This window comes from Eulemur rufifrons, chromosome 30 (genome assembly GCF_041146395.1).
Source record: "Eulemur rufifrons isolate Redbay chromosome 30, OSU_ERuf_1, whole genome shotgun sequence".
Taxonomy (NCBI): domain Eukaryota; kingdom Metazoa; phylum Chordata; class Mammalia; order Primates; family Lemuridae; genus Eulemur; species Eulemur rufifrons.
Window position 1 is genome coordinate 125108615 of NC_091012.1, and position 15957 is coordinate 125124571.

The window sequence follows — 15957 nt, forward strand, 5'->3', positions numbered from 1 at the left end:
CCAAGGCAATTCTCAGAATTGTGAGAAATAATATATGTTTGTAGTTTTAAGCACTAAGTTATGTGGTGGTTTGTTGTGCAGCATTCTAATTGATGAAAGAGTCATGGGCCATTCCTTAGTAACTCAGTGGGGCTAGGGGTGTGTGTTGGGAAGGAGTCTGATTTCACACCTGTCTTCTGATATCCATTATTAATATTTTGATATGTCAGGCAAGAAGAGTACCGTTCTAACATCCTGTTATGTTAGATATCAGTTTCTCTAATTTTACAGAGGAGAAAATGGAAGCTGATAGAAGTTAAGTGGCTTGTCCAAAGCCACACAACTATTAAGTGGTAGAGCTATGATTTGAACTCAGTTCTTTTAAAATGAAAAGCCTTTGCTTTTTTTCCATAACACAAAACTATGTCCCTCAGATATTCTGGATTAATATTTTGAAGGATATAGCATGATTCCATACATCCTAAGAGGCTTCCAACTAATTTTTATTTTTCTGCAAAACAAAAACTCTCCAAACTGGTATATCATATTATACCTCATGTATGGTTAAGAGACTCTTAGCTAGAGTAGCACTTAATACATTTCAATTCCAAAGAATTGGATTTATAATCTGCTTTTAATTAAACTAACGTATATATTTACATATTCTTATATAAACAAACATCTGTGCAGTGAATTATAAGTACTTGAGATGATTACATTTTCACTTAGGGAAGAGTTCCTTCATTCTGTCTCTATAGCTTGTTTACTTACTTTCTTATGCCTTGATTTCATATTCATGCTCAGTCCTTTGTGGGCTAATAGTGCATTTCTCTTCCCAGTTTCCTTTATTCTTTGTGCAGTATCAATTACTACAAAGAATGAAATAGATCCTGTTGGGAGCTCCTGTCTGGATGTAAATTGGGAACACATTTAAAAAATATATTTAATACAAACTTTAAATTTTGAAGTAATTCCTGAAGGACTTTAATTACAAAGGGCAAAGCATATGCTTGAATATATATTCCAATACATATTTTTCCATTTTGCTTAAATACTGTATAAGTATAAATATGCTTAATTACACATGAAAAAGGAATAAATTAATTTTCAGTAGCCATAGACTTGGGGGTGGGGTAGGTACTGAAATTAGTCTTTATCTTGAATTTGCTTTATAGCAGAAAGTGTAATCTGGTCAGTTCCAGATAAACTCAGTACCTTCCCATTTCTTTTTTCATGTCATTTCCAATTAAAACTCTAACCATGAGTTACTTCATTCACTTTTCTCCATGAGCTCCTAGTGACATTCTACTTCTCTCCCAGAATTTTATACTGATATAACTTTTTAGCATTTAAAAATTTTCCTTTGTATTTTGAATTGGCAAATAATAATTGTATATATTTATGGGGTACAGTGTGATATTTTGATACATGTACACATTGTGGAATGAGCAAATCAGGCTAATTAACATATCCGTCACCTCATATACTTATCATTCTTTGTGATGAGAACATTTTAAATCCACTCTTCAGCAACTTTGAAATATGTTATATATTATTAACTATGGTCACCTGCTGTGCAGTAGATCACCAGAATTTATTCCACTAGAGGCTGACCAGGCATGGAGTGGGAGGGGAAAGGGAAAATGTTGGTCAAAGGGTACAGAGTATCCTAATATAATTTATTCTATGTTTAGAAATCTGTTACTTCTCTTCAGAAATGTATATAAATGAAACATTTTATTTTTTTTTAAAAAATTCAGTGAACAAAGCTTATAGAATAAGGATATAAAGAAAAATATTTTTGTCCAGCTGCACAATGTGCTTGCGTTTTAAGGTAAGTGTTATTACAAAAGAGTGAAGCAGTTAAAAAAATTAAAAAGTTTATAAACTAAAAAAGTCACAGTAAGGTAAGGTTAATTTGTTATTGAAAAAAGAAAAATACTTTTTATGAATTTAATATAGCCTAAGTTTACAGGTTATGAAATCTACAGTGTTGTACAATAATGTCTTAGGCCTTCACATTCACTTGTCACTCACTCACCGACTCACCCAGAGTCAGTCCTGCAAGCTCTATTTGTGGTAAGTGCCCTATACAGGTATACAATTTTTATCTTCTATGCTTTATTTTTACTGTACCTTTTCTGTTTAGATATGTTTAAATACACAAATGCTTACTATTGTGTTACAGTTGCTCTACAGTATTTAGTACATTAACATCCTGTACAGGTTGGTAGCATAGGAGCAATAGGCTATACCCTATAGCCTAGGTGTATAGTAGGCTATACCATCTAGGTTTTTGTAAGTACACTGTGTGATGTTCATACAATGATAGAATCACCCAGCAATACATTTCTCAGAAGGTGTCCCCATTATTAAGTGATGCATGACTGTATTTGGAATTAAATCTACTATCTTTCTCTTTACTTTCTGGTTTCCCCACCCTTTTCTCTCCTTTCTTGCCTTCTTTTGAATTGGTTTAGTAGTTGATGACTTTATTGAGTATTGATGACTTTAAATGAGGACTTACTGTATTATTTTTGGTTCTAAAAGTTATTTTTCTTTTTTTTTTTATTATTTCAGCATATCGTGGGGGTACAAAAATTTAGGTTATGTATATTGCCCTTGCCCTCCCACCCGCCTGAGTCAGATCTTCAAACGTGTCCATCCCCTAGACAGTGCGCATCACACTCATTATGTATGTATACACCCATCCCCTCCCCCCCACATCTGCCCGACACCCGATTAATGTTATTCCTGAATGTGCTGTTAGGTGATGATCAGTGAAACCAATTTGATGGTGAGTACATGTGGTGCTTATTTTTCCATTCTTGGGATACTTCACTTAGCAGAATGGGTTCCAGCTCTATCCAGGAGAACATAAGAGATTCTATATCCCCATTATTTCTTATAGCTGAGTAATACTCCATCGTATACATATACCGCATTTTATTAATCCACTTATGTATTGATGGGCACTTGGGTTGTTTTCCACATCTTCACAATTGTGAATTGTGCTGCTATAAACATTTGGGTGCAGATGTCTTTTTTATAGAATGTCTTTTGTTCTTTTGGGTAGATGCCCAGTAATGGGATTGCTGGATCAAATGGTAGGTCTACTTGTATCTGTTTAAGGTATCTCCATATTGCTTTCCACAGAGGTTGCACTAGTTTACAGTCCCACCAGCAGTGTATGAGTGTTCCTATCTCTCTGCATCCACGCCAACATTTATTGTTATGGGACTTTTTGATAAAGGCCATTCTCACTGGAGCCAAGTGATATCTCATTGTGGTTTTGATTTGCATTTCCCTGATGATTAGAGATGTTGAGCATTTTTTCATATGTTTTTTGGCCATTCTTCTGTCTTTTGAAAAATTTCTGTTCATGTCCTTTGCCCACTTTTTGATAGGGTTGTTTGATTTTTTCTTGCTGATTTTCCTGAGTTCTAAATAGATTTTAGTTATCAATCCTTTATCGGATGTGTAGCATGCAAAAATTTTTTCCCATTCTGTAGGTTGTCTATTTACTCTGGTGACAGTTTCTTTGGCTGTGCAGAAGCCTTTTAATTTAATCAGGTCCCATTTATTTATTTTTGTTGTTGCTGTGATTGCCTTTGGGGTCTCGAAGTTATTTTTCAATCCATTTTTCTGTTCTGTTCATTTTTCATAGTCTGTGATTCCTTAGATATTCTAATATCACCCTTTATTTCTTTAAATATGCTATATTTCATATTCTCATGCTTACTTTATATCTGATGACTCCAGTATTTGTAGTCTTTATAAGCCTGATTTTTCTGTTTCTTATTTCTGCTGATTCTTACCCATAGTGGCTTGTTTCCTTTTTAGTTTGTGATTCATTATTTTGAGTTCATGTTCCATGGAATTTTATTTTGGGGAATAAATTGAGGCACATTTGAGGTTTATTTCTTTAGAGAGATTTAGTGATGGCTTCTTAGGGGGAAAAGCCCCTGATATTTAAAAGTAAATTATGTGCACAGAGGGAAGGAAAAGTCAGTGGAAATCAAGCAGAGGGAAGCAGGGAGGAGGAGAGGGGTACAAAACCTACCTAATGGGTATAATAAACACTTTTTGGGTGCTGGGCACACCTATAGCCATGACTCAATCATTACAAAAGCGATCATGTGACCAAAAACATTTGTACCCCCTTAATATTTTGAAATCAAAAAAAAAAGAAAAAATCAAAAAAAGTAAATTATGGTTTGGGTTGTTTATGCTCAAATATCAGCTTATCAGAGAGGTTCTTTCTGACCTCCCACTCCCTATCTATATTCTTGCCTTTTACGTTTTTTGATAACTCTTGTTATTATCTGAAATTATGTTGTTATTTTGTGTGCTTATTGATTGTCTTCCCCTTAGATGAACTTAACCTAAGTCAGTCTGGTCATGTATACTTTTAAGGTTATCTTGGGTTGATAATAGTAGCTGCTGAAAAAGTTTTTAGCACAGATGGTTAGCTACTCCCCTCTAGCCTCACTATAGGTCACAAAGAAACCAAGTCTCAAACCAAATCTTGCTACACATTCAGATCTTAATTTTTCATTAGCAAGCAGGTACAAAACAATTCATTCAACCCATTCTTTAAGGTTTATGAAGCCTTAGCCCTTTATCCTTTCAGGTGCTTTGACTTCCACCTTGCATGAAAGATTCTATTAGGACAGACATAATAGCATCTCCAAGGCAGGATTCTATTACCTCTGGTTGCATCCGGTAGTAAAAAATTCTCTGAATGAATAGCTAGACTCAGAACTGTTTTGAGATCAGATCATTGGCCATACCTAAGCGTAAAGGTAATGGGGCCTTGCTGGTTTCTTTTCTTTTCTTTTTTTTTTTGAGACAGAGTCTCATTCTCTTGCCTGAGCTAGAGTGCTGTGGCATCAGCCTAGCTCATAGCAACCTCAAACTCCTGGGCTCAAGCAATCCTCCTGTCTCAGCCTTCCAGGTAGCTGGGACTACAGGCACGTGCCACCATGCCCGGCTAATTTTTTCTATTTTTAGTTGTTTGGCTAATTTTTTTCTATTTTTAGTAGAGATGGGGTCTTGCTCTTGCTCAGGTCGGTCTCGAACTCCTGAGCTCAAGCCATCCTCCTGCCTCGGCCTCCCAGAGTGCTAGGATTACAGGTGTGAGCCACCGTGCCCAGCCTTTGCTGGTTTCTAATATCCTGTTCATGTAAGGGTGGGCGCTGACTATACAATATTTCTATCCAGTCCACATTTCATGAACAGCTTTAACTTTACCAGGCAAAGTACATTTCAGACATTGATCATGTTAATTAACAGGTCACTAATTACACCAAAATTCCTCCTTTTGACTTTTAGTATGCTAATTAACAAAGCATGGGGTGTTCATCTTCATAGGATAAGAGAAGAACTTGTAATAGTATCCTTTATGGCATGGTTTTTGTGGTATTATGCTAACTGACCACTCCAGGAATATAGAGCCTCAATTATAGCAACTAGTTATTTTAGAATTGAATTTTAACGAAACTAAACTTTAACAAAACAGCACACATTTACTATATCACATTGTATGTTCTGATGTATTTTAAAGTAAAGTACAGTCATTGTGGTATCTCTCCCTCTAGAAATGGAAACTCCAGAAGGTCAGAGTACTTGTCTTTCTTTTCACTGTATCCCTAGTACCTTACAAAAGTCGCTACAGAGCAGTTGCTCAGTAAGTATTTATTAACTGAATAAATCTATGATAAGATATAATGAAAGTAAAACTCAGAAAGTGAAAAAGTGATTATCCCAAAAATAGCAATATAATTATCTGTATTTGTGATGAAAATAAAATAGGAATCATTTTAAAGTAGAGTAGAATAATAAATGAAAAAATGTACAGTTTCTTTTTGGCAGGCTTTTAAGATCCTTGAATATAAAACCAACTTAACAAAATAATAGAAAAAATAGTACATAATTAGTGAGTAGTTTTACCACAACTGCCACCAGCACAACAAAACTCACAAGAAGAAAGCCACTGAAACGGCAAACATATAGTCATAATAATAGTCTTTGCTAGCATTGAGGTTCATTTTCACTGCTATTATTAAAGTGTCATTGTATTTCAGTGATAAGTTGAAATTCTCCAAATTTGCTCTGACTTTTCTAGAAACAGATTCTTTGGTTAAAACAACCACTTAACAAAATTATTATCCATTAATCTAGAGCTCCACTGTCCAATGTGGTAGCTACTAGCAATATATGGCTGTCGAAGACTTGAAATGTATCTACTCTGAATTTAGAATTGCTGTAAGTATAAAATACACACCGATTTCAAAGACTTAGTATGGAAAAAATAATGTAAAATACCTTAATAATTTAAAATATTTTATTTTATACTAAATGATAATATTTTAGATATATTTGGTTTGATAAGATATGTTATTAGAGTAACATACAGATGGTGTTAATTTTGAAGACACAAAAAGAGTGAGCCGGGTATCTGGTTATCACTAGGGGAGGAAATTCTATGTTTGATTCTGAGAACTAAAAGTAAAATCCTAAGCCCCACCTCCAACTGACTGAATAGACCCCCTCTTTGCCAAGGGGATCCCAGAGAACCCTTAAAAACTGAGTTTCCAGCCATGAAGAGATAAGAGATTGGATATGCCTCACTATACCCCATCCCTTTTGTGGTTTAGACATAACAACTCACCAGCAATTAATGTTAAAACAGAGGTCATAAGACTGATGGAACAGAATTATTTGTGACAATAAGATACCAAATTATCAATAATATTTAAGGACATACCACGCAAGGGTTAAGTCATGTACCCCAAAACTTAAAGAATAAACTGTTCTCTAACACAAGATTTTTCTTTTTCTCTAGCAGCTAAACTAAGCACTAGCCTCAAGATAAGCAATATTAAAACAATTACAGCTCATCCATTGCCAAATACTGACTAACTGACCCCCTTGTTGCACAAGCCATAACTACAGCTTTGATCAGACAAGAGACTTATTTCAATAACTTTCTCTTGATAAGATAGCACTGACCATAAACTGGTTCTGGCTGGTTTACAGTGGCTGCACATTTGAGGGCTTTCGTGTCCCTGCTTCACCTTTTGATGTATAGGGCCCAATTATAATACACTTTTAAAATGTTAAGTCTCCATCTCAAAGTGAACATGGGTCATATGTAACACACATGTTTTTTCAACCCACATACCTGTGACCCCTTTGTGAATATTCACAGCTCCTCCTGTAACATGTTTTTTCTATTTTTAATCATTTATTTATTTATTTCAGAATCTTATGGGGGTACAAACGTTTTGGTTACATAAATTGCCTTTGCACCGCGTGAGTCAGAGCCATAAGTGTGTCCATCCCCCAGATAACACGCACCACATCCATTGGGTGTAAATTTACCGATCCCTGCCTCCCCCCTCCCACCTGCCTGACACCTGATGAATGTTACTTCCATATGTGCACATAAGGGTTGATTGATTAGTACCAATTTAATGGTGAGTACATGTGGTATTTGTTTTTCCATTCTTGTGATACTTCACTTAGAAGAGTGGGTTCTAGCTCCGTCCAGGATAATACAAGAGGCGTTCACCATTTTTTTTAAATCACTAAATAGTACGACATGGTTTACATATACTACCATCTTTCCATAGAGGTTGTACGAGTTTGCAGTCCCATCAGCACTGTATGAGTGTTCCGATCTCTCTGCATCCATGCCAGTGTTTGTTGTTTTGGGACTTTTTGATAAAAGCCACTCTTACTGGAGTTAGGTGATATCTCGTTGTGGTTTTGATTTGCATTTCCCTGATGATTATTGACGTTGAGCTTTTTTTAAATTCTTATTTCAGCATATTGTGGGGGTACAAAAGTTTAGGTTATGTATATTGCCCTTGCCCCCCGACCCCCCTGAGTCAGAGCTTCAAACATGTCCATCCCCTAGACAGTGCGCATCGCACTCATTATGTATATATAAACCCATCCCCTCTCCCCCAACATCTGCCCGACACCCGATCAATGTTATTCCTAAAGGTGCTCTTAGGTGATGATCAGTGAAACCAATTTGATGGTGAGTACATGTGGTGCTTATTTTTCCATTCTTGGGATACTTCACTTAGTAGAATGGGTTCCAACTCTATCCAGGAAAATACAAGAGGTGCTGTATCACCATTGTTTCTTATAGCTGAGTAGTACTCCATGGTATACATATACCACATTTTATTAATCCACTCATGTATTGATGAACACTTGGGTTGTTTCCACATCTTCGCAATTGTGAATTGTGCTGCTATAAACATTCGGATGCAGGTATCTTTGTCATAGAATGTCTTTTGTTCTTTTGGGTAGATGCCCAATAATGGGATTGCTTGATCAAATGGTAGGTCTACTTGTTTCTGTTTAAGGTATCTCCATATTGCTTTCCACAGAGGTTGCACTAGTTTGCAGTCCCACCAGCAGTGTATGAGTGTTTTACGTTTTGTATGGAACCAGAGAAGACCCCATTTAGCAAAAGCAATTTTAAACAATAAGAACAAAATGGGAGTATTAATTTATCACACTTCAAACTATACTACAAGGCTGTGGTTATTAAAACAGCTTGGTATAGTGGAGAGACAGGAACACTCATACACTGCTGGTGGGACTGCAAACTAGTGCAACCTCTGTGGAAAGCATTATGGAGATACCTTAAACAGATTCAAGTAGACCTACCATTCGATCCAGCAATCCCATTATTGGGCATATACCCAAAGGAAAAAAGGTCATTCTATAACAAAGACACATGTACCCGAATATTTATAGCAGCACAATTCACAATTGCAAAGATGTGGAAACAACCCAAATGCCCATCAATACATGAATGGATTAGTAAACTGTGGTATATGTACACCATGGAATATTACTCAGCTATAAGAAATAACAGAGATACGACATCTCTATGGTTCTCTTGGAGAGAGTTGGAACCATTATATTAAGTGAAGTATCCCAAGAATGGAAAAACAAGCATTACATGTACTCACCAGAAAATTGGTTTCCCTGATCATCACCTAAATTCACATCTGGGAATGATACCAATTGGATATCAGACTGAGGTGGGGGGTGGGGGGAGGGTATGGGTGTATGCCTACATGATAAGTGCAATGCGCACTGTCTGGGGAACGGATATGCCTGGAGCTTTGACTTGGGGGGACAGGCGGTACATGGGCAACGTATGTAACCTCAAATTCTGTATCCCCCATAATAAGATGAAATTAAAAAAAAAAAAAAGCTTAAGTGGCTTTACCAAAATCAGAGAGCTAGTCACAGGCTGTTTGGAAAAAACAACAACAACAACAAAAAAAACAAAACAAACAAACAAACAAACAAAACAGCTTGGTATTGGCACAAGAACAGGGACACAGACCGGTGGAACAGGATCGAGAATCCAGATATAAAACCATCCTCATATAGCCATCTAATCTTTGAGAAAGCAGACAAAAACATACTCTGGGGAAAAGAATCCTTCTTCAATAAATGGTGCTGGGAAAACTGGATAGCCACATGTAGGAGACTGAAACAGGACCCACACCTTTAATCTCTCACAAAAATCAATTCACGGTGGATAACAGTCTTAAACCTTAGGAGTGAAACTATTAGAATTCTAGAAGAAAATGTGGGAAAGACTCTTATAGACATCGGCCTAGGCAAAGAATTTATGAAGAAGACCCCAAAGGCAATCACAACAACAACAAAAATAAATAAATGAGACCTGATTAAATTAAAAAGCTTCTGCACAGCCAAAGAAACTGTCACCAGAGTAAATAGACAACCTACAGAATGGGAAAAAATTTTTGCATGCTACACATCCGATAAAGGACTGATAACTAGAATCTATTTAGAACTAAGGAAAATCAGCAAGAAAAAAAATCAACCCTATCAAAAAGTGGGCAAAGGATATGAACAGAAATTTTTCAAAAGAAGACAGAAGAATGGCCAACAAACATATGAAAAAATGCTCAACATCTCTAATCATCAGGGAAATGCAAATCAAAACCACAAGGAGATATCACTTGGCTCCAGTGAGAATGGCCTTTATCAAAAAGTCCCATAACAACAAATGTTGGCATGGATGCAGAGAGACAGGACGTTGAGCGTTCTTTCATGTTTATTGGCCGTTAGTCTGTCTTCTTTGAAAAAATTTCTGTTCATGTCCTTTGCCCACATTTTTATGGGGTTGTTTGATGTTTTCTTGCTGATTTACTTGAGATTTTTGTAGATTCTGGTTATTAGTACTTTATTGCGTATATAGCATGTGAATATTTTCTCCTATTCTGTAGGTTGTCTATTCGCTCTAATGATAGCTTCCTGGTCTGTGCAGAAGCTTTTTAATTTGATCAGGTCCAATTTGTTTATTTTTATGGTTGCTGTGATTGCTTTTGGGTCTTCTTCGTAAATTCTTTGCCTAGGCCGATGTCTATAAGAATTTGTCCAACATTTTCTTCTAGAATTCTTATAGTTTCACGCCTTAGGTTTAAGTCTGTTATCTACCATAAATTGATTTTTGTGAGAGGTAAAAGGTGCAGATCCTGTTTCAGTCGTCTACATGTAGCTATCCAATTTTCCCAGCACCATTTATTGAAGAAGGATTCTTTTCCCCAGTGTATGTTTTTTGTCTGCTTTGTCAAAGATTAGATAGCTATATGAGGATGGTTTTATATCTGGGTTCTCAGTCCTATTCCATTGGTGTATGTCTCTGTTCTTGTGCCAGTATCATGCTGTTTTGGTTATTATAACCTTATAGTATAGCTTTAAGTCTGGTAAATTGATGCCTCCAAATTTGTTCTTTTTGCTTAAGATTGCTTTTGCTATACAGGGTCTTCTCTGGTTCCATACGAAGTGTAGAATTATTTTTTCTAGATCTGTGAAAAATGATGTTGGTAATTTAATAGGGATTGCATTGAGTCTGTAGATCACTTTGGGTAGTATAGACATTTTAACAATGTTGATTCTGCCCACCCATGAGCGTGGTATAGTTTTCCACCTGGTTATGTCCTCTGCTATTGCCTTCCTCAGTGTTTCATAGTTCTCCCTATAGAGGTCTTTTACCTCCTTAGTTAAATATATTCCTAGATATTTTATTTTCTTTGTTGCTATCATGAAGGGTATTGAGTTTTTGATTTGATTCTCAGTTTGATTGTTATTGGCCTATAGGAATGCTACTGATTTCTGTACATTGATTTTATAACCTGAGACTTTGCTGAATTTGCTTATCAATCTTTGGGGTTTTCTAGATATAAAAGATCATATCATCAGCAAAGAGCCATAGTTTAACCTTTTCTGCCCCCATTTGGATGCCCTTGATTTTCTTCTCTTGTCTGATTGCTCTGGCTAGGACTTCCAGCACTATGTAAAATAGAAGAGGTGATAGAGGGCAACCTTGTCTGGTTCCAGTTCTAAGTGGGAATGCTTTCAATTTTTCCCCATTGAGTATGATGTTGGCTGTGGGTTTGTCATATATGGCTTGTACCATTTTTAGGTAAGTCCCATCTATTCCTATTTTGTTAGGTGTTCTTATCATAACAGGGTGTTTTATTTTGTCGAATGCTGGTCTTTGTTTTTGCTTCTATTTATGTGGTGAATTACATTTATATATTTGCATATGTGTAACCATCCCTGTATCTCTGGGATGAAGCCCACTTGGTCTTGATGGATTAGTTTTTTTGATAAACACCTGAATTTGGTTTGCTAGTTAATCCTGCTTTAAGGAAGACAATGAAATGTAGTTTAAAAAAAGTATTCAACACCATTGCTCATAGGCCTTTCAGAATTTTTTCTTAAAGTTTCCAGAATTTTTCTGTCTATAAAATACAGGAATTACTGAGCTATATGAGAAGGCTTCTCTGGGATAGCCAGTGGGAAGTTAAGCCATCATGAAAGGAATTGATGTACATTCAGCATGGTAACTTAGACTACACAATGATCCCATCACCTCCACTTTAGCTCAGGAGAGACACGCTTCTAAGCACTGAGGTATAAGGAGTCAGACTGTTGTTTGCTTTTAGAATTGGTCTTTCCAACTAACAACAATCTCTGGCACAGATGCTATTGGTCCTTAATGTCCTGTGATTTTAGGAAATTCTATAAATAGTTTGGATTTAGTTCAATTCAAATTAAACAAGTTTAGTAAGGTTCACTACTTTGGCAGAATAAGGGTCTGCTGGTTTAGTATCCTTATAAAATACATATAAATATTTGTAGGTAAATCATAGTCTTAAAGTATACTTAGAATATTGCATTATTTAAACCAATATCTATTTTAACAAATGTCTATAATTAGAAGTAGCTGATGAAACTAAATCCAAAGTTATGACAAGGGAGACTCACTCTCACTTGAAGCTGTGTTGCTTAGAGATCTTTAAAAAAGTTTGTGTCCTTAAAGCCATTCAAGCATAGGTAAGGAGGCTCCCTGTCCTCATTTTTTACTTTAGGATTCCAATTGGGGCTGGGCCAGAAATTAGCACTTCTAAATATTTTAGAAAAGTCCAAAGAAGTGTTAAAAAGTCTTTTATACAGAAGAATGTCTTTCTACATTTGTGAGTAGAAATACAGAATTATCAGAATTTCCTAATAACACAAAGACAAGGTCAAGTCCATCTACTTTTGATCAGATGTCAAAGGAATGGGAGGGGGACTATTATGTCAACCCTTAGTCAGAGCTCCTCCAATAAAGGGCTAATAACCAGAATTTACAAAGAACTCAAGAAAATCAGCAAGAAAAAAACAACCCTATTAAAAAGTGGGCACAAGACATAAACAGAAGCTTCTCAAAAGACGAAAGACAAATGGCAAATAAACATATGAAAAAATGCTCAACATCGCTAGTCATCAGGGAAATGCAAATTAAAACAACAATGAGATATCGCCGTACTGCTGTTAAAATGCCATTTATTGAAAAGTACCAAAACAATAGATACTGGTGTGGATGCGTAGAGAAAGGAATGCTTATACACTGTTGGTGGGACTGCAAATTAGTACAACCTCTATGGAAAACAGTATGGAGATTCCTCAAAGAACTCAAAGTAGACCTACCATTTGATCCAGTAGTCCCACTACTGAGTAACGAAAGGAAAAGAAGTTATTTTATCAAAGAGACACCTGCACTCAAGTGTTTATTGTAACACAATTCACAATTGCAATGATGTGGAATCAACCCACGTGCCCATTGATTCATGAGTGGATTAATGAAATGTGGTATATGTACACCATGGAGTACTATTTAGCCATAAAAAGATGAATTAATACCTTTTGCAGTAGTCTGGCTGGAACTGGAGACCATTCTCTTAAGTAAAGTATCTCAAGAATGGAAAAACACCACATGTACTCAGTAATAAATTGGAACTAACTGATGGGCACTCATGTGCACAGAGGGAAGTAAAACTCAGTGAGCAACCAGGGAGGGGAGTAAACCAACCTAATTGGTACTATGAACACTATCTGGGTGATGGGCACACCTATAGCCAGAACTCAAGCATTACAAAAATGATCCATGTAACCGAAAACATTTGTACCCCCTTAATATTTTGAAATAAAAGAATTAAAATAGGTAATATTTGGAACAACCTGATTTTCCAACAACTAGAGATTACACTTAAATAATTTATAATTCATCCACATAATATACTCAACACATTTATTTATTTATTTATTTTTAGTGGCTGTTCTAAGTATTACATTATACATACATAATTTATCACAGTGTACTAGTATCGACACTTTAGCTACTTCAAGTGAGGGAGAGAAGCCTTACCTCTATTTAGGTGCTTTCACCCTTCCCCTTGTATAATGTAATTGTCTTTTTTTTTTTGAAACAGAGTCTCGCTCTGTTGCCTGGGCTAGAGTGCCGTGGTGTCAGCCTAGCTCACAGCAACCTCAAACTTCTGGGCTCAAGCAGTCCTTCTGCCTCAGCCTCCCGAGTAGCTGGGACTACAGGCATGCACCACCATGCCCGGCTAATTTTTTCTATATGTTTTTAGTTGTCCAGCTAATTTCTTTCTATTTTTTTAGTAGAGACGGAGTCTCGCTCTTGCTCAGGCTGGTCTCGAACTCCTGAGCTCAAACGATCTGTCCACCTCGGCCTCCCAAAGTTCTAGGATTACAGGTGTGAGCCACCTTGCCCGGCCTCAATACATTTATTTTTAAAGTGATTTTTAACATATGAGAAAAGCCTATGCTAGAATGCTTAGAAAAAAGGGGAATACGAAACCACTTATTATATGTGTATGTACATATATACATATGCATGTGTGTGTTTATATATATATTGATCCCAATTTTTGTTAAAAAATATATTTATGCTCTAAAAGTAGACTTAAAAATAGTATACCAAATTTGTAAGATAAACATTACAGAACCAAAAAATATAAAACATAAATGGATGATATAAAAGTAAACATAAAAAAATCCTAATAGTTTCCATTGACCCTTAAATGGGTCGATGAGTTGTCATATGCACCCTCTAGGGTACAGAAACTCTACTTTGAAGACTGAACTTGATTAGTGGACTCTGAGGCCTGATATCAGCCAGGAAAAATTTCTGTTATGTGTTGAACATTAAGCAGGTATTTTTAAATTGTTTTTCTTTCTTGAATTGAGTCTATTTCACAGAGAATTGAATCCTTTATTCCCCTTTTCTCATGGTATAGAAAGTTTTCATTGTCACAGTAGGGAAAAATTATCAAATATAATTATTCATAGTCTGTTTTCCTTCTGTGCCTTCTACGGATAAAGGATCCTCCTCTGGTCACATCTTACCATTATTCCTTTATTTTCCTTTGTGCCTGACCTCTTATATATTTTTCACCTTGTAGAGTCTATATATTACTATGAGTTGTCTAAGTTTTGTAACGAGATGAGGTATAAATTTAAAAAATTAAAATGTTTATTTTCCCTTATATCTTCTCAGAAGCATCCTTTATTCATAGTTTCAAAAGAGCACATTAAAATTTCTTAAAAAACAAAATACGAATACTGGTCAGGTCAAACTCATTAAGTAACTTTACATATTTGTAAAATGTGTTTTTGAGACCAGATTATAGCAGGTTACAGAAGATTACAGAATACTATTTTGAAAGGTACTTGTAAATTTACTGGGTAAATTGTGTTCTATGAATCATATGTAAACAAACTTGAAGATTTATGCCAATATAGCTCTAGGATTAAATAAAGTTGTGTATGGAATATTGAAGGTATGCCAAACAGAATCATTGTATTTCAGTAGCACAGAATGAAAGAATAAGAATTCTATACAAACTCAATGATTTTTTTTTTGAGACAGAGTATTGCTCTGTTGCCCCCACTAGAGTGCAGTGGCATCAGCCTAGCTCATAGCAACCTCAAATTCCTGGGCACAAGTGATCCTCCTGCCTTGGCCTCCCGAGCAGCTGGGACTATAGGTGCACACTTTTCTATTTTTAGTAGAGACAGGGTCTTACTCTTGCTCAGGTTAGTCTTGAACTCCTGACCTCAAGTGGTCCTCCCACCTTGGCCTCCAGAGTGCTTGGATTATAGGCATGAGCCACTGGGTGCAGCCAAACTCAATGATTTAGAAAGGAAACATGAAAAATGTAAAATTTGTGAAATCGTTTATTAGATAGGGTGTAGTCATTGAAGTATTACCCTAGTGTTCTTCAGTCCTAACCTGGGCATTAATGTCCTGATTTTGGTAACACTGGTGCCTAAAGAAAGAATCATGGAGTAGCTTCCTTAGAACAACAAACAGCAAATATATCTGAGAATATGTATTATGATTATAAAGGCTTAATATTGAATCAGACTAGGGATTTGACAGATCCTTTTCTCTGGGAAATATTTATTGAGCACCTATTTTGTGCCACACATTCTTCTAAGCCTACTAGGGATATAGCAGTGAACAAAACTCACAAAGTCCCTTCCCTCATAGAACTTACATTCCAGTGGAAGAGGCATTGAACAAAAAAATTAGCAACTAGGTATTTAATATAC